Below are 20,337 nucleotides of genomic sequence, written 5' to 3'. Positions count from 1 at the left end.
TTTGTCACAAGAAGAGATTTCTTTGTCCTGCTTTCTCTCTGTTGTCATGAGAACAAGACAACATCATTTATATCCCCAGCATACTCAGTGGCAAAACTATAAACTTTTAATGCACTTATAATCGTATACTTTAACCTTTTTAATATTCAGTATTTCCATGGTTGGCCTTTCACCTTTTCCTTCGTGGGTTATTGAGGCAATAAACAAGGGAGAAGAGAAATAACTGGTGACTCAAGCTGCATAACACTGAAAATGTCACTGACACAGAATTTACAGCTTTCCTTTGGTATGTATGGCACACAGAACTGCTGATGTGGGTGGCTCGGCTCAGACTCAGTGAGTCTCTATGCTGTTGCAGATCAACCCCAAAACTTCATGAGCTGCAGGGATTCTCTGTCCCATTGGGGTCTTATGGCTTTACAGCACCAGTGAGTCCAGCAAACCAGGGTCTGCAGTGTGGCTGTGGAGTGGCAGATACAGGCTAACACCAACTCGCACTTAGTTTGGATATAGGCCTAACTAGCTCCTTGTCTTGGGTGAACTCAGAATGACAGGAGTATGGGTGCAGGTGTTGCAGTGACTTCAGAGCCCCCTGTGTGGTGTGTGGTTGTCTCAAGTCCCACCACATATCCCACTGTGGCTTTCTGAGACTGTACATCATTTCGCACTTGTTGCCAGATAGGACATGTTTAGTTCACCCAGCTTAGAGAAAACAACAAATCCAAAGCAGCCAGGGTTTGTGTGTTTTAATGGAGACAGCTGAGAGAAGAGCAAAGATACAGTAACCAGGACAAAAAGGTTTTAACAACATTGAGTATTTGTAAGAAAGGAAGAGATCTACTGTACTGCATTATCTTTAAATGTGAATAGCTACAGACTGACATAAATCTCCCTAATGACTGTTTGTTTTGCATGAAACATTTGACCTTTTCTGGTGAGCTACCAAATATCACAAGCATTTTTATTTTTAATGCTTTTGGTAAAAGGCATTTGATCCACTCCATTGATGTTTAATTCTTTAGAAGCGTGACAGCGCAGTCATGGAATTGGGAATTTCACCATCTGAATATGGGAGCTTGAAGAAATTTACTGTAGTTTTTGCGCTGTGAGTATTCTGAGTGTTCTGATGGTCTCTCAGCATGATGAGTAACAAACTGATCCTGAAAGATGTTTCCATTTGTTTTGGATTAGCTGAACATTAGCTAATTTTATTTGGAATGGTTCATTGTGGTTGTGTATGCCATACAATACTCCATGCCACTGGCTACACAATGTGTAAAGTATATTAGCTTGTGTTTCATAGCAAATGGCAGGTATGTAACATATTCCTGAGCTCCTGTCGGTGAGCAATGGATAGGAAAGAGCATATATATATATATTTAAAGAAAATTGTGTTACAGGTACTCAGGATGAGTTCTGTGGCCACATCATGCTTCACATAGAAGACAGCTAACGAGATACAGAAATCCCCAAATCTGAACCATCTCTAATCTGGCAAAGGATCCCCGTCCAGCTGACACTGAATGTCTGCAGAACATTACAAACAGCATCTTTAAGAAAGGATATTTAAATTTCCTTCTTCCTGGGTGTCAGCCTCATCAGAAGAAAAACGTAAGTTAACTTTCCTCTGAGCTTTTTGTTCAACTTTTACAGTCTTTTCTATTTTCTTATCTCTCTGTCAGGCTGAAATATGGAACAGTAAACTGTGCAAGAAAAACCCTGTTATTTCTCCAAATCTTTCAGCAGTGCTTGCCATTAAAGCTTTTACCATACTGAAGACCAATGATTTAATATTACTGCAGCTTTCTGTTTCCTCTAGATGTACTTCTTATGGAATAAAAGGAGTACAACAAGTGATGATGAAGCTGCCTGTCGGTACAAGCAGCTCACCTGTTAGCTGAATTTCTCTAAGTAAGGTGGCTTGCTGATCCAGTCTGCAATTGAAGTCCATTGAATGCTCGTCTAAAGCATGTGAATGCTTTGACAAGTATAGGGTCAAAAGTGGTAGAGGTTTGAGGACGTAACTTCAGAAGGCACTCCTGGGCGAGCTCCTCAGAGCCAGGCCAGCCAGAGAGATTGCAGAATGGATGAAACAGATTCTGCCTAGTCACAGCTGTGCAGATTAAAGAGACCCTGTACATACCCCATTCTATATATTCATATACACAGCCCATTCCCAGCTGAAACTAAGACACCAAAGCATTCAGCCAGTAGCCTTTTTCTGAACAATGTGATTTTGAGAACTGCACCATAAATGAAGCACAGAAGTGTCTGCCTACCTTTCTTTTAGGAAGTCAACATTTTGTGAGATACTGATTGACGTGCCTTGCTTTCAGCTGTCAGTGCCAAAGCTGACAGTGTCAAATCAGAGACAAGCTGAATCTGATTTGAAATCTATTAGGAAAGTTCTTAAGACTGATGCTCTCTGGTCTTCATGTGCCTGGCTCTGTTTGGACCCAGACTTGCTTTCTTGCTTTTTTTTCCCATCATATGTAACTAGCTAATATGCTTGGCAGAGGGAGGCTGTGTGCTGCCACAGTTTCCCCTTGGCAGACTCGTGGCACGGCAATGCTGCTAAGCCCCTTCCAGTTGCTGCCACCAGTGCACAGACAGGCCGATGCCAAGCTGTAGATCTTACTCTGTGTCTTCAGACAACTCTGCTTTTCCACACAGACAGGGTCCCAGCCCTGAGGTAGGACATCAACACTCCAGGTCAGTGGCCAAAGGAGGCAGAACACAGTGCAGTGCTCCTTGATATTTTTACTGTTGTTATCACTGTGCTGCTGTGCGAGTCAGGCACATTAAATCTCACATGTCACAGAATCACAGAATCACAGAATTACCCGGGTTGGAAGGGACCTCAAGGATCATGTAGTTCCAACCCCCCTGCCTAGCAGGGCCACCAAACATACACATTTACTAGATCAGGTTGCCCAGGGCCCCGTCCAACCTGGTCTTGAACACCTCCAAGGACGGGGCATCCACAACCTCACTGGGCAGCCTGTTCCAGGACCTAACCACCCTTCTAGTAAAGAACTTACCCCTAACATCCAACCTAAATCTTCCCTCCTTCAACTTAAAACCATTTCCCCTAGTCCTGCTATTATCAGCCCTTTCGAAGAGTTTACTCCCCTCCTGGATGTAAGTTCCCTTCAGGTACTGAAAGGCTGCAATGAGGTCACCCCGCAACCTTCTCTTCTCCAGGCTGAACAAACCCAACTCCCTCAGCCTGTCCTCATAGGGGAGGTGCTCCAGCCCCCTGATCATCTTTGTGGCCCTCCTCTGGACCCTTTCCAAAATTTCCATATCTTTTTTGTACTGAGGGCTCCACACCTGGACACAGTACTCCAGATGGGGCCTCACAAGAGCAGAGTAGAGAGGGACGATCACCTCCCTATCCCTGCTGACCACCCCTCTCCTGATGGAGCCCAGGATCCCATTTGCTTTCTGGGCTGCCAGAGCGCACTGCTGGCTCATGTTAAGTTTCTCATCTATCAGGACCCCTAGGTCTTTTTCAGCTGAGCTGCTCATGTCTGTTGATGGTGAAAATGCATGGAACTCTCAAGTGTAAACTACAAAGCACTGTGTTGGGTTGTCATATATATTTAGTAAAATGTTGGTGATTGCATAAGCTGGGAAATAGTTTTTTTGCCGCAGAAATTGCTAAATTTTGTTATTATACTGCATTTTGTTCTTGAATGGGAATATATTTACTGTCAGACTTTCTATACAGTTTGCATTGCATTTAATGGCAACCAGATCCTGCTGAAATGCCTTTCTGAACTACAGACGCAGGTTTCTTATTAACCTGGCAAAGTGCCTTCTCTGGTAGATCTTTGTGATCTGCTCTTAAAGGATTCATAAAACCTTCAAGAATTGCCTCGCTGTGCTTTGTGTTCTCAGGCTCTTAGTAGCATTTGTATATAAAGGCTAGTATTGCTTAAGTCCTTGTAGTAAGGAAATGAAAGGAGAGGCCTCCCCTGGCTGTGAGCCTTTGAAGGACTGTTGAACGTCTGTCACCTAGCCTAACAAATTCATCTGTGGAGCTGACTCCACTTGTTTTCTTTGCACATCTGCACCAAGGTGTTGTGTGACTTTCACTGCTCTGTGGCTTTCCCTGCTTGCCCACTGTCCATCTCTCTGGCCTGCCAACTTCCAGAGGCTTGAATCATCCATTCACGTAAAGTGCCAAGCACAGCAGACATTCTGTTGTGGGAATTAAGATATGTATTCCAGGGGACTTCTGTTAAATTACAGGGTAATTGTTTCTTCCAGGTGTCCTCTTTACCAAAGGCATGAAGTCACTATGAGCAGTTGCCCTGGGATGAGATGGAATATTCACAACCAGAGATAGGTTAAGATTGTGGGGTGACGTTATTGCAGGGTAACTTGCTAAGTGATATAATAGCTCATCATTTCATAATTCTGTTCACATTTTATATCATGTTAACCAACAAGGTATTGTATGAAATCTTCATCTTGTTGAAATCAGCAGTGAAAGTAGTGGCATGGCCAGGGAACGAGGTTCAAACTGTCATTGCAAACGCTTCAGAGCTTAGCTGCTTTCATGGCATGTTGTGCATTTACAGAATAAGTGCCAAGAAGAGGTACTTGGAAATGATATATGCTCCAAAAAATCTACCAAGTCTCTGTATTCTCAGTTATGCCATTAAGGTGTGAGGAGTATTCACTGTCTGAGGTTTGCATCTAGTTCCTGATGAGTACATCGGGGTTGCAAAAAGAATGAGGTCCAGTGAGAAAAAAATCAAAATGAATTTGTCAGAAATGCATGTTTGAAAATAGATGTCTCAATATACATGGTTTTGAAACAGCAGTCACGGCAGAGGAGGGGCTGAGTCGTTGGTTGGTTAGGACCTTGCAAGCAACATCAAACCTCGTGGGGTTTAACAGAGCTCTAAGTGTAAATTAAGGCAGTATGTGTTTTGGAGGGAGCATGTATGGATAATAGAAAATGTCAGCTGAGGGAGAGCCAGCCATTGGGTAGCAGCCGTAATTTGCAGCTAGAAGGGGAAATTAAAACACATGTGGTTCCACTTCTTTGTCATTTGAAGTTTTTAATAATGTTATTAATTCACTTCATATTAAGCGGTCACCAACGATGAGGTGAGTGACTAGAGATTAAATTAGTTGGCTATTCTTTCTGTCCATAAAACCTGGTTAACGCTAAGCACCAAGCCCAAAAGATATTAAAGGAACTACAGCTCCTTCATTCTGCGCAATATCACTTTAAGATAAAGTTAATCTAAGCCATGATGTGCATCTACAGGTTTTACAAGAGGCTATAAATTTCAGGAAATTAATTTCCCCATAATAGCATGTTTAAGCTGGCCTTTTTGAACTGACATTTTTTAGGTTAATTGCTACTGATTTTTTTTCTTTCTCAGAAGTCTTTGCTCACGTTCATTCTCCTGAAAGGGAGAAGGCAGTTTCTTATACCATCAAACTGAGACTACTGTCAATGACTTATATCAGGAAATACCCTCTGTTACATAGCATAAAGACATGTGGGAGTTCTGTTTTCATGCTGGTTAGTTGATTCCTGTGTCCATTAAAGAGTTGGTAGTTGGTTTGTTTTGTAGAACAGATGGACAAATCTTGTGGTAGAGTGAACCAAACACATTGGTGTTGGACAGCTTTCTAAGAGTTGCAGGTCTGGCTTAAAAATCCAAATTCAATTAAGTTAGGTTAGACTGCAGATCCCAAAGGTGCTTTTGGAAGGCCTCAGTTTGTTTTCTCTCTTGATACTTAGTCTTTGTGTGTTTTTTGAAGTTCTTATTTGCTTTCCAAAACTTGAAACAAATATTAAATCCCTTATTAAGCCAGTGGTGTCATGAAGTTGTCTCTGACTCTTCTATAAACACGCACAATTCTAATTATCAGTATAGATCGGATCTGTCACCTCAGATGCTATTTACATCTTAAGTCAAGAGCACTTCAAGTCTACTTCAGCAGCAGTTGCTTTTTGCTGATTAATGTTTACTTGCATGGTCTTGTCAGTTAGTACTTGAGACCCAGAAGGCACTGAAACACAGTTCAGTTTTTGTCATCGCAAACAATAATTCGCTGTTCTGAAGTTATTGCAGCAATTTTAAAGGAAAAAAAGCCCCACAATTTGCATTGATCAAGCAGTGACCTTATATATGCTTCCCAACAGAGTTTTTGCACATCTTAAGAATGGTGTTTCAGTGAGAGGACTGTGATCTTCCCTACCATACAGCTTTCAGTTTAGAGGCTTCACTCTGCCATTTGAAGCAAACATCTTTCCATCTTTTGAAAAGAACTGAAAAAAAGAATTTCAAGCATAGGACGTGGCTATACCAGTTTAGGCTCAGCCCACAGGATTCAAGAGCATAAGGGGAAAGACTTACACAGCTCACAGACCTTTCTTTCCTAGCAAACATCTTTCTGATTCCATTGTCATTAAAGCAAATTCTGTTTTGTACGTCCACATGGAATGGATTCACTGCAAAAGTTCCACAGGTAAAATGTTCTTCTTGTACAGTCAAATATATATGAAGGTAGAAGTTTTGTGTCCTCACTGCTCTTTCACCATTACTTCCAGTTATTTAGTGAATTGAGATATCTCGGGTGTTTTCTGGGTCAATCTGGGTCAGTCAGATCCTCTGACTGCTGATAGAGTTTGAAGCAGTATTTTATGTGGTTTGACTTTGTTGGTATTTCCTCCATCCTCCCACCAAAGGAGCTACTTTCTCTTCATTAAAACAAGGGTTTATGACCTCTCCACCCAACTCTTGGTAAAGCATGTGGTGTTTTAGTGACTAGCTGGGGTTTGCTGGTACTTCTGCATAACAAAGGGCACATTCAGCAGGAAAGACTGGACTTTTAACCCAGTGGAAGAGTGGTCTTCTGGGTCCAAAGAAAGCATAAGAAAGCATAAGAAAATGAGAATCAGGCTGGGGCAAGGCAGCAATTGTTTGTATTTCCTCTCTTATTTATTTGTTTATTTTGTCGCTAAGTAAAAAAGGAAAACAGCCGAGAGCCACAGTCAATTTCCTTTCCTACTGTCCCCACGAGGGTAGCTTGTGAGATTGGAAGAATGAAAATGAAATTACCTCCTCATGCTTTGGATGAGTTGGATACCAAGGGATGCTTGAATAAAGTTCTAATCAACAGCCAGTTTTTTGTGTGCAGTTAGGGGAGGAGGGGAAGAAAAGAGCATAAGATAATTATAAAGTCAGTCTCTGGCATGACAATTACTGTCAGAGGGAAGTCTAAGAACAGCCTACTCCTTTGAGGCACTGCAAGATGGTGCCGTCAAGGTGTACTGACTCCTGCCCTCATTTTTGTGTCTAGATATGAGCAGGTGGCAAAGAGTACATCTTGTGTGTGCTTTCAGCTTAAGAAACCTGGGAGGCTCGTGTCACCCTTTATTTTACAATGAACATCCAACCTTCCCTGCTGAATATCTGTCTCTCCTTTTTGCCCTTTCTTTGTATTTGCCTGAATATATACCTGTCAAGTTTAAGACTGCATCTGTTGTTCTTAACTGTGTAATAAAAATCTTTGCATGTTTAAAACTGGAGTGCCTAGAATGTAACACTGAGACATGACTGCCTCTATGACTGGGTATAAACCAAGTATTCAGGAGTCTGTGTTTGCTCTTAGGTGCAATCACCTTCATCTCTTGGCTTTTAAGAAACAGGGGTCACTGATGTTGTGAATAAATAAGCTGAAAGTTGCCCCTAGTTTGGATAGTGTTGTCAAAAGATGGCAGAAGTGTTGATCCAAATGGTTTAAATATCAACAAGGAAGGTGTTCCAGGCTCAGAAGTCATCAGACCTTTACAAGCAGGTTAGTGTAGTTAATTTAGGTAACCAAGCTGATGTCTTCTTGCAGTTTCTCTCAAGATTCTTCTGGAAAGTCCCACTAAAACTATCTGTTAAACATGCATGTAATAAATACCCATTCCTTCTTGCTGTCCCTGCAGTAGGATGGATACTCTCCACTTAACTGTGCCAGACCTTGAGAGATCCCGCTATGCTCTTGATCAGAAAACATAGCAAAACAAGGAATTTCAATAAAAGAAAAACAATAAAACATGCCAAGGAATAATTCTTTATTTTCTACAAAATAGCATAAAGTGAATGAGGGGTCTGGCACACATTAGGAAAAGGGTGACACTATTAATCTCTTTCAATCTGACCCACACCAGGACGCCAATCAAAGTTAATAAGCTGAGCATATATTAAAAGGACAATATATAACACATCTGCTTTAGTGGCATCTCTTCTCTTGCTTTTGACTGCACCTCTAGATAACATAGAAATGATAAATGAGGCACTTAGATTAAAAGCCACATGGGCTATCATTAACTGAATTCAAATCAGAAAGACTAGCATTGCTTGTCGTGGAAATGGACTTACGGCAAATGTGACAGTCCTCACCCAAGCATTTCAATTTACCACAGAAAGTTTATTTTAGTAAGTAAGTATTCAAACAGCATTTACAGTATCTCAGTTCCTCCCATGGCTGCCAGTCTGGAAGGCATTGATCAATGTATCTGCCTTGCTATATGCTTGGTGGCTGAGTGTCAAGCTTTTTTCAGAAGAAAGTAAACACTAGAGCCTACTTGTTGACATGGAAGCAAAACAGTCAATACTTTCTGTGGGCTTTTGGTTTTTGGGTTGTTTTATGTTGTTTTGAAGCTGGAATTCTACAGCCATAAAAATGAGGAGCATTATGTACAAAAAAGATGTCAAGCAAGTGGTCCTAAGGACTGTATTTTTTTCAAGATGGGAGCATAAAGTCTATTTCTTCTGCTGCTTTTATTTAGTCCAAGACAGGCTGAAGAAGAGAGATTCTGCCATATTTAGTTGTTGGGAGCTGATATGATGTTGGGAAAGGCAAAAATAAGTATTTACTCTTTGGAATTTATAGCCTCAATAAACACAAAACAGAAGAGGGGCTGATAAAATCTTGTAAGTCATTCTATGTTGTTTGTGAGTTGTTTTGTTTCGCTGTTTTTCTCATGCACAAGTAAGTCATGGGTTTTTTTATTAAAAAGGGGGAAAAAAGGCAATTTTCAGTTTTCTTTTTCCCCCTTTTAGTTTTCCTTCTTTAACAACTCTTCAAAGATATTTGGATTTTCAGTTGTTCAGGAAGTCCAGAGAGGCCCCAGATAGTTGTTGTCAGTGACTATTTCCTCAGGATTCGTTGCTGTACCTTTAAAGCTGAGGAGAACTTTCTGCAGGGGCCCATGTATGCCATATAAATTATGTAGCATAGCCTGAGATCCTTTATTAAACTTGAGCTGGAGATCTAAAATTAGGAATTAATGGTTCCTCAGTGTTTGGATTGTTATATATCTTTCTAAGGGCAGATGTTGTATGGCTGGATTCATCCCATGCCTTCTGCCCTCGGCCATGTTACCATAGGCCATTCTGGGGGAGATGTCTCCAAAGGAGACTGACGTTGCAGGGATACTGCCTGGGCAACATGTAGCTGAGTAGCAGATGCCATTTGTACTGCTGTGTGAGAGGAGTGTGCTATAAACAGCAGAATGGAAACACTGCAGTATCAAGCAGTGAGCTGTACCCAGTATACACTGGTTCCAGCATATCCAAATTGCATTGAGCAAGACTTCATGGTGTGAATGGGTGGAAGCTCTTCACCTTTATTGTGCTGGCATAGGGTCTGTCCTGTGAGATGTGCTGCTGGCCAATTGTTGAGGAAGGGCTGGGTTTCACTGGGGAGGCACTGAGCCTCCTGCATTTATTAGGAGACAGTCAAGGCATTGCTTCGCCTCTGAAATCACAGAGCTTTGCTGACAGGCACTCAGAGCTAAGGAAATGACAAGCTTGGGTCAGAGAGATTCAGCCTTGGGGGGTCACCAGCAGGAAAAAAACTATCTGAAGGGAGTTTTCTGGGGGCATGGCCTTAGTGTGTATTATACCCAGTGACCTTCATGAGGCATTACACCTTGAACAGCAAGCTGGTCTCGGGTACAACAAGTTAGAGACTTCTGTGCTGCATTGTAGAGTGAGCCTGTATGCAGAGTCAAGTCAGATGCATGCCTCAATTTTTAATGGCAAGAAGCATATAAGGGAATTGTTCTTTGCATTTCCAGCATTATAATATGAAAGCACAGGAAGGATCGTGGTATTTAAACACCCTTTACTGCATACCATTAACTGAGGATTAAAGGAGCTGTAAGACTGGCAGTAATGAGAGATTTCATAAAAGCCGTATGGTTTTCCTCTTCATCTTGTCAGTAAAAATAACCAAGACTTGCTAGGGCTTACTGGTGGTATCTGTTACCATGGAGACTGGGGTCCAAGTTATTTTTAGGGCACAAGAACGTGGTGTTTGTGGACCCATGTCAGACCTTTCTCCTGTAAAGCAAACATGATGTGTAGGACAGAAGTGTCTGTGCTGCAAGGAGCAGGAATGTTGATCGCACCAGAGGTCACCGGGAGCTCCATTGGGAAGCAAAGCAGAGCAGTCACTCCTGATGGAGTGCCTCAGAACATTGTAATTAGTGATGTCTGAGGAAAGGCAGCACTTAATGGAAGGAAAACTTGAAAGAAGACTATAGCTGAACAGATCATACTAAACAGCATGCAGAATTAGCTAAAAGTAATGGGAAACCATAGTCATGTCTCGGTGTGACCTTCAGAATCTGTGTGCCACATTTTAGCAGGTCTGCAGGCACCTCATAAAATTAAAGCCCCTTGAATAGGATTTTGAGCATCAACTGTTTGTATGGAGAGAACATTGTGAGCCATGTTCCCATCTTGTAACCTCTTAAGCTTGAGTACACCTGCTTGTCCAGCTGAGCTGTGTTACATGTGTCCCAGTCATATGTGATGCAATTTTTGCTGCTAGGACTTCTTTCTAACCACAGTAACCTTAACTTGAACCTACTCTCTCTTCTGGCAATAGGAAATTTTCTTCTTGACATCTAGTATCTAGCTGAAGAAATGAAGAATAATGTCAGCATTGTGCAGCTTTCAACTCTATTGGCTTCAAAGGGATATGTTCTGCTCTCAGGTATGTGTGACATTCTGCTTGGTTTTCTAGAGCAGCTTCAGCTATCTCAGCATGTGGGTTCAGCCTGGTCCAGAGGAGCAGGCATGCATTCAAATCTAACTTCTTATAATTCAGTTTTAAGCTGCCTCATCAAAAGTGACCAACTCTGATATTGCCATTTGCAAGATGATGAAATGGAACGATGTATTCTAATGAGACTGTTCATTTAAAGGGAGTGGAGTTGAGTTTCAGTTTGCAGTCACAAGTACAGTTTTTGGAAGTCTATGCAGGGAGATCAAGGAGAACATCTGTTTTTGAAAATGGTGATTTAAATTTCAAAGAAACTATTTACATTTTAATGACCCTGTTCTCTGCAAGTTCCTGAGGTCTGATACTTCTGATTTAGCAAAATGATCTCTGGACCCACGTTCTGTATTTGTCATTCATTACAATAACAGCCTTAATGACATTAGCTTCTATTAATGTGGATGCATGTAATGTGCTAATTGCACGGAGGAATTCCATTGTCATTTAGCAATGAATAATCATAGCATTTCTTTAAAGTCCAGGATTTCACCCGCAGACGTGGAGAACAGCATCTGAAATAGCTCCTAAAGGATCAAACTGAAAAGTATCATTTACTTCTTTTCATCAGGAATAGCTCTCTTGTATTTTCAGCTTCTTTGCCAATGTAACTTGCAAGAAGGCCATCTGATACAGTGTTCTATTTAAAATTTGGGCTTCTTAGTGACCTGGTTATGTTTAAATGCTTTCTTACTGTTGAGTGTTAATTAGTATCACAATATTTAATAAGTCTGCTCAGTATGCAAGTGTTGTTGTGTTGTTCCTGACTTCTCAGAGGACTTAGAGTTGCTGTGGTTTGTTTGTGTGTATCCAGGTGAGAATGGCTCCAGCCTGTGACTTGCTCTGGGACAACAGTTGCCAAAGGCTTCCAGTGGTGAGCTCTTACTCCGTGATCATATTTTTCCATGACTTGGACCATTGAGAGGGAGAATCTTTCAGTGTGAGGTGCTTGCTGACTGTCTGGGGAAGTGGGAGCAGAGCTTGTTTCTATGCACAGAGCCAGAAAAGCTCCACCATCGTTAAGAGTGAAGCTGAGAGTCAAAACGTTCAGCCCTACTAAAACTCTGGTGCCTTTTCCTTCGAGGAGGCCTTGTGCCCTGACTCTCTGTGTCAGGAAATTGAAATTTGTTGGGGGTTAATCATTGGGTCAGAGGCGTGCTGTTTAATTTCCTCCTGAAAGTTAAATTATCTGATCCCTTTTGGGGATTTCTTTGATCAGTGAGGCTTGTGATGTGCCAACCAGGTAACAAAGCTTTTGTTAGCCCCGGTCCATCCCTTCTCCCAAACACACCACACAACCCAGGAGGCAATGAGTGGACGATCATCTTTGACTCCTGAGTTTTTCTCTGGAGCAAACCTGTATAATCCCCATGAAGGACTCCCTCTTTCTTCCCTGCAAAGATCATCCTTGCTTCTGCCTTCTAATACAGTATTCTCCCTCCTCAAATTCAGTCCTTTGGCATCCTCATGGGCTTAGCACTGACATCTTTTCCTTCAGAACATTGTAAATGGCTCTCATTGGGAGTTTTATACATCGTGACAAGTTTAAAACTTAACCTGAAGTTTTCAAACGTGCTTACAGAATGTGGGGGTTCTCATCTCCAGCCAGAAACCTTCAGGAGGTTTTCAAAATGTCAGGCTGGATTCTTAGGAAATGCCAATGTGCAAAGACAAATTGCATGTCTGAGAAAAGGCCAGAACAGAGATCTGTGAAACCTCTTTATATAGTCCAGTGGCTTAAAGGATTTATGTATGGTTAGTTTTAAAATTAAGATTGCCAGCTTGGCAGTCAGTCTCCAGTGGGCAGTTGTTTATCACAACATTACCTGAAATTTTGTCGACAGATCATCACAGTTGCCTTTTTCTATTTAAGAAATTCATGCCTGGAGCATCTGATGTGAAGTGTATTGGAAAAGATATGTGCAGTGCATCTGTCTGTAGTAAGACAGTTACTAGTCTGTGCTGTCAATCTAATCACCTTCTGAAGCCATGAGGAAAAAAAAAGCAAAAGAAACTAAAACAGGTAGTTCCAGAGAAGCACCGATGTTTGGGAGATGCGCAAATGCTGCATTTATAGGAACCCCAGTGGTTAAGCAATTAGGCAGATATAGATCCCATTTTATAAAGGCAGAGACTCAGAAAAAAGCACAGTATATGTTTAATCATTTATTTACACTGTTCTATTTATTCACTGCAGGATCTGCGGAAGTGAAAAAGGCTGTTTTTCTCTTGGTGTAGCAAGTGATGAGCACATTTACGTCTTAAGGAGAAAGAGCAGAACCTAGCTGGTCCCCCACAGAATTCTTTTCAAACTCAATGAAGAACTCCTTCCAGCCCTGGTGCATTTTATGTCCTGCCCTGGGAGAGTTCATGGGTTGTCCAGAATCACTCATACGTAGCCTTTGAGGAAAACAGATAGCAAGACAGTTCCAGTGCATCTTGCATCAGTGCTGTTTCCCTGGCCTCTCTAACAGCAATGTTGACCTAAGCCTTATGGGTGAGATGCAAGCAAAATCGAGCTGCCAGGATAGAAGCCACTTCAGATGTCATGCCAGTGGTTTCATTTGCACAACTGCAATACCAAAGAGTATTGCTCCTCTTACAGGCAGCAAATGAGATGGGCCTCAAGTTCAAGCCATGTGGCAAATATAAATAAACTGAAAAATGTTATTTCTATCTGTATTCATTATATAATTTTGAACAAAGAAGTACTCTTTGTGCCTGACATGCTGGCAGTGCTGGCAATATGCTGTGATTACTGCAGTAAATAGCACCATCTAGGGATCAGGATGCTTTTTAAGTTGTCTTTCTAAACTGTGTGTGGTAAGAGTGGCTTCAGTGTCAGCTCTAAGATGGGCACATGTTGTGCCACACATTTTTGTGTTTACACATGTACATAGAAACTGAAGGAAACATTATATGTGTCCCCCTTGGCAGTGCAAAGCCTAAATGAATGTGTGAATGAACTTCATTTGTACTTAAAAACACAAAGCTTGTAGGTATACGCTACAAGGTAGGTATGATTCTCCTCCAGCTTCTGTTAGACTAGTTCAGCTTGTCTACTTATGCCCATGAATACATCAGATTTAAGGAGAAACCTTGCACATGCAGATTAAAGTAACCACGAGAACTTGCCATATTCACCCTGTATGAATTTATAGACTAAACTGAGAAGGACTCATAAACTGCAAGTATTTTATCCATGAAGCAGCTGCCCCGCAGACCCACCTGGCTGTGATGGAGCTATTTGCACTGGTAAATATTAAAGTTTGACTGTATTAGTTAAATGATCTACATACAATTTGCATTGATGAATTCTTTACTATACTTATGTAAACAGCATCCATCTTCTACGTTCTTATTATGTATGCATCTGAAACTTAGTGCAGCCAGTCTTGCTATTTGTTTGAGTGCTTTTTGTGGGGAGAGCAATGACAGTTACTGCACTTGAATGCGATGCCTTTGGTTATTTTCTTTGAAGCTCCTTCTCTTGAAGAAATAATGATGGGTCAATTTTCCATAACATTCTAGCTGGCTATGACAGCCTTCTGTTTCAATCAGTGGAGGAACTGTGGCTGAGCTGAGATGCCAAGTGAAATGTTGCATTTTGCTTTTTCCATTCTATCTTATCAGTGACTTATGATGTTAAAGAAAAATCTACCATTAAATGTGAACGATCATTTTTAAGGTTTTGCATTTCTATTAAGACACCAGTTTGCTACTAATGTGTTTGCTACAATGTGTGTAATTGACTACTAATGTGTTAAGTACTATACTTTATATGTCCATATTTTTGCATGACCTGTCAGTATCAGTGGCACAGTAAGAGATATACTGGTGCTTTGCAAATAATAGGAACATTTCTTGCATGACTTGATCACAGAGCAATGATTCTTAATATTTTATATTTACCACACGTTAGAAGCATTGTTTCTTAATGTTAGGTTTCTTCCTGTTCCTAGGTGGTAAGCAAGTCATGATCCTGTTCTAAATGATGCTTCAAGAGACCTTTCTGCTGCTGAGTTCCAGGGTTTCCAAGGGCACAGTCATTTAAATAAAAGAAAGTTCTGCTTCAGTTTTTGGAGATCAGCAGCTTGACTGTTCTCACTGCCTGCCAGCCGACTGGTTGCTTACTGTCTTTAGGTGAGTTAATGTTCACCTGTTTGCTTAGAACAAGCTTGTCTCCAATCCTTGTATCAAATCTTGTCTAACAAGCACTGTCTAATTTGACAAAACAAATACAGCCAAACTTTTTATGAGTTCGATTGCAGTGTTGCCTCCTGAGGTTACCAGCCTCTTTACTCAAGGGTAAAACAGTAATTAGAGAATTGCTGGGAAAAAATAAAAAATAAAAAAAACCCTTACCTTCCTTGGATATTCTTATAAGTGTAAGGAACTCTGAGCACTGATGGTAACCTGTATGATTGAAGTACAGCTCCTCTGGAGTCACACCATTCTGTAGCAGGGTGGAATGACCCCTCAGGAAGCTCCCCTTATCTCTTTCAGGAAAGTCAAGGAACAGATTTCATCAGTTCTCCTTTCTAGAATGAATCTGTGCCCACAAAGCTTTTCAGAGCTGCTCTGTGGGTCAGACTCTGGGGGTAAAATGTCTTCTCTCAGCTTTTAGGAGTGGTTTGATACTGGGACTGGGAAGCTGAGTTTTATGCTCAAATGAAGGAAATGCAATGCTTGGTTCATTAATAACATGAATTGTGAAGAGAGAAAAGGGTACAGGGGAGTGAGAGCTCAGAGTATTACAAAGACCTCATTGGAAACATTGGAACACAGGATGTTGCAGTAGAGGCTATATAGAGCAAGGCAGCTGAAGAAGTGTGGGGATGAAGTTAGGGCAGAGATGTGCAATGTCACCACTGCTGTGGATGTGAGTGGGGAGGTGATCTGCCACTTCCTACAATATGGAGACGGGAACATGTCACTGACACAGCAATATGAACATGCTTGAAACAAACAAGAAAGAGGTGATTTTTTCACACATCTCATAATTATAATTGCAGAATGTTGCCAGAGGCTATTGTGGAGGCTGGAAATGGATTTAGAAAACAAACTGACAGGTTCAGGGGGAGAGTTTCTGTCAGTAACAAGAAGCCTGAGGGTCCAGATTCAGCTTCTAGAAATCCTTCCAACAGGACTGTGCATCAGGCAAATAAACATTCTATAGCTCTACTTAAGGAAAGAGTAAGTAAAAATTTGTAATTAACCCTGAAATTAAAATACAAGGTTAGATAAGTCTGTAGTTGGACCCTGAGCATCTCTTCTTACATTTGCTGCATGATTTGTATTTCTGCCCCAGGTTTTCAGCAGGAAACATAGCTTAACTTGCTATGTTTATTTCTATTTGGTTTGAATTTCCAATGGCATTCCCTAAAATAACTGTACAATAATTTAAGTTATCCCATTAAACATATTTTCAGTGGTTTCAAAGGTATTTTATGGTATTTCTTCCTCTTGAAAGCTGAGTGTAGGAGAATGGGCATCCCTAATCTATCAATTGCTGTGGCTGTCTGAAGCTCATTCTCAGTTATTATGCACTGGAAGGGATTACTGTGTTTTAACATGCCAGAGCACTCGGAGCATGGTAGGCTTGTCTTATTTGTATCACAGGCTATTCCTGCTTCAGACACAATGGAAATTCAAGGGTTGCTTGCCGAAATATTTTGTTTTTGCTGTCTGCACACAATGTTTTAACAGTTTCTTGTGCATTTCCTCACGAAAGAGACAGGGCTAACTACAGGTGATTTCAGATCTGCTATTCATCACTGTTCTGCTAAAAGGGGCTGCAGTGCGGCAGAGTAGCTCCTATTGATTGAAATCATGAGGCCTTGGGGTGATCCTTGTGCAGGGTGTAATGGTGAGTTAGAGATGTATACTCCTAAGAGAAGAGATTGCTTCTTCAGAGACCCCTCACTGATGCTGGAATATAAAGGCCATTCTTTACCCCTAATCAACACAGTTTCATTAGTCTGATGTGGATCTTCTTAGGAACTGTAGCTCTGATTTGGCTATTAAAGGTAAAACTAAATAATTGACCTCAAAAATCTTTCTAGATCTGCTCAGATAAGAGTGAGAATTTCCTACCTGTTTTTGTGGCTCAGGATGGAGCCTGATCATGAAACAATTCCCCTGGTCTCTCAGAGATGTGACAGCTGGCTATGAGATCCCCTTCCATCATCACATCTCTTCTGTAGGAGCACATTAACAGCTGTAATTTCAAAGCATTATGCAGAGATTCAACCATGTGATTTGTGCTAATAACAGCAGGAAATGCACAGCTAAATCTCTACAAACCCCTTTAAGAACTTGCCTTTTGCTATCTCAGGGTTATCTTTTGAAAAATAACACTTATTTTTAAGTGTTCAAATTATTTTCTTTAAATTATTTCTGCATCATCAAGAAAAGGGTAAGCCTGCTCTTTTTGTATGGCTCTGCTGGCTGAACAGTACTTGTGAAATAACGTTTACAGCAGTGCCAATTTTACAACTTGAATCCATGCATTAGCTAGATGTTCTTGGCTGAATGTGTCTTAATGTAGTCATTTACAGGCTGCAGAAAATAGATAATTGAGAAATGAAAATGAAAGATTGCTGTACATTCTGTGTGTATGTAAGCAAAATTGGAAAGGTGGCTTTACAGACACTTTTCAAACCCTCATATGAAATGCAGAGAGGGGCTGCAGAAGAACCTCCCGCAGTTAATGTTTTGTATTGGTTAGGGTTTGTAAGTAATTCCTGTTTACATGTTCCAGTATGGCTTTAACTGGGAAATGCAGTAGGGAAGAAGTACAGGGAGGAAGAGTGAGGAGGAGTATTGGGTTTGTTTAGAAGGATTACTGAGGGAAAAGATATGAGCAGTTGTAAGAGGTTGGGCCAACGTGTGCCTCACCTGGTGGTTTATTCCTGGGACTGAAAGTGGTGTTTCTGTGTTTTATAATCCACTTCATGTCAGGGTTTTTTTGTTTATATGTTAGTTATGACTTCCTAAAAGCTTTGTGGTATCTGCACTGTCCTGCAGAAGGGAATTCCTTATTTGACAGCAGGGAGAGGAAGTGTGGAAGCTTTGTTTAGCTTTAAGTTCTCCTTTGCTAATTTAATCTTATTACTTAATGGTTCTAAGAGCTGATGTGATACAGGTCCTTGATCATGTGCATAAAGTTAAGATTGGTTTTTTGCCATGCATATGACTACACATTTCCTTATATGTAATTTAGTTTCTGGGGTTTTTTTCTTATTTTTCTTCAGCCTTGGAAGGTCCTTTTGCAACATTCGGCCTTTATCTTGAATATTCCAGATAGCTTTAAAGCTTTACCATTATCCACTTATTTTTCCAAATCACTTGAATACCCTGAACACTACATACCTAAGGCTGACAGCACGCTGTATCCATCCTGAAGAGAACCAGGAAGTTAAAAGTGATGGATACCAAATTGCTGATGTCACCAAGAAGGACTGAGTGAATTAATTCAATTCAGGATAGCAAATGTAGGTGGAGTCAGGATACCTGTGACAGAAGAGGCCTTGAGGGAGACAGAAACTCTGATGTTTGGGTAGGGGTAGCCTAGCGAAGGGCTCAAGAGAGATCCTGTGGCTCTGCTGCTCTCTTCTAAATGCCAACACATACCAGGCAGGTCCCTCATCTTGAGTAGGCTGGTTCTCAGACAAGAAGCTGCAATCTTAATGAGGTCAAGGATGTGTTGAAGCAGTGGTGATGATGTCCATTTCCTGTTTACAGTATTAAGTCTGTTTTCAAGGTAACAAATGTATATTTTCTTTTGCTTGGAGGATTTCTATTACCCCTAGACAGGAGACAGGATCATTGGGAAAGTGTCTCTTCAGAGGTGTAAGCCCTGCCTGTGTTGAAGGTGGGCACCAGATTCTTTGCACATTAGGCTTTGTGTGTTTACCACAGTCTTCATCTTTAAGCACTAGTAACAGAAAAATATATGTTCATATGCAGCAGATCTTCTTCAATTCCCTTTTGCACTTTTTATCAAAGTCAAAATGAATTTTCCTGTAAACTTCAAATGCAGGACGCTATCGTGTCACACATATTGTCCATTGATTAAGTGTTAGTGTGCATGTTAGACAGTTTTGTTTTAAGTCAAGAATTACCTGAAATGCACAGCTAAAAATGCATCCCTTCTCAGGGTTATTGACAAAGTACGTTACAGTAATAAGAGTCTCTGCTCCTAAATTTAGCAATAGAGGCTTGTTACTAATTTCAGCGATCAGTGTAATCTGCAGGGAGCTATTCATAGATTGATAGGATCATAGAATAGCTTGGGTTGGAAGGGATCTCCTCATAATTCATTAGCACTAATAGATACCCTCACACCTTCTTTTTCACCTGGTCCTGAACACCTTTAGGAATGGTGCATCTACAGCTTTCCTGGCCAACCTGTGCTGTTGACTCCTTACTTTCTGAGTCAAGAATTTTCTTCTAATATCTAACCTAAATCTGTCCTCCTTGAGTTTAAAGCCATTTCCCCTTGTCAGCTGTGTAGAAAGTGAGTCCCTCTCCTATTTATAAGCTCTATTTAAGTACTGAAAGGCACTGGGTCTAAATCAGGTGGTTGAGTGAGTCAACTTAATGTGGTTGTTCTTCCTGGGTCTTAGGTTACCCACACCCTCTCCTTTTTCCAGCTCCAGAACCTTGTATCTGGTATATAGGGGCACATTGAGAGAAAGACGTAGACAATTCCTTCTGCTCCAAGCACAGACAAGGGTCCGAGTTCCCTTGTCTCACATGTTACTGTGATCTGCCTCCTCAGGGTTGGAAACTAGATTAGTTTCTTCCTTTTTGCAAGGACTTAAGGCAGGGCTGCCGCTCAGCCCACCACACTATGCAATACTACTCATCTCAGTATGAAAGAGCAACTTGTGATGCACCATAGGATCAATAAAGGAAGAAAATGCTTTCCAGGGCACCCGCGGGGTCCTTGCTCCACAAGAGCTGTGCCAAAGCCCCTCTCTGAGTCAGTGGTGAGAAAGGAAACTGTCATGCTATGGTACTAAGATAAACTACTCAGAAAGAACTAGGTGGGGAAGTGCATATTGACAATGGATGCTTTCACTTGGAACTTTATTTTTCCTCAGTTTTAACTGATAGTTTGGAGTTGTTTGATTGCCATCCTAATGATAAATTTCCTTCCCACCTTCTGAATCAGGACAATGCCAGATATTCCTTTGATTTCCTGAAAAGCTCATTCCTTCCTTACTTTGTAAGTGG

The 20,337-nt window shown here is 41.1% G+C and overlaps 1 long non-coding RNA gene across 1 annotated transcript in view; it reads left to right on the top strand.

Moving 5' to 3' along the window:
• LOC107317841 (uncharacterized) overlaps window positions 1-20,337 on the top strand; it is a 47,320-nt gene that overhangs the window by 11,081 nt on the left and 15,902 nt on the right. The window contains exons 2-6 of the long non-coding RNA XR_014933506.1: window positions 1,401-1,611; window positions 10,924-11,031; window positions 11,909-11,968; window positions 13,292-14,349; window positions 15,057-15,237. This is a non-coding gene — a long non-coding RNA (uncharacterized LOC107317841). The remainder of the gene's footprint in view (window positions 1-1,400; window positions 1,612-10,923; window positions 11,032-11,908; window positions 11,969-13,291; window positions 14,350-15,056; window positions 15,238-20,337) is intronic.

Source organism: Coturnix japonica, chromosome 12 (genome assembly GCF_054131305.1).
Source record: "Coturnix japonica strain WE chromosome 12, WE-NBRP24, whole genome shotgun sequence".
NCBI classification, from domain to species: Eukaryota; Metazoa; Chordata; class Aves; order Galliformes; family Phasianidae; genus Coturnix; species Coturnix japonica.
This window is presented reverse-complemented; position numbering and strand designations above follow the sequence as displayed.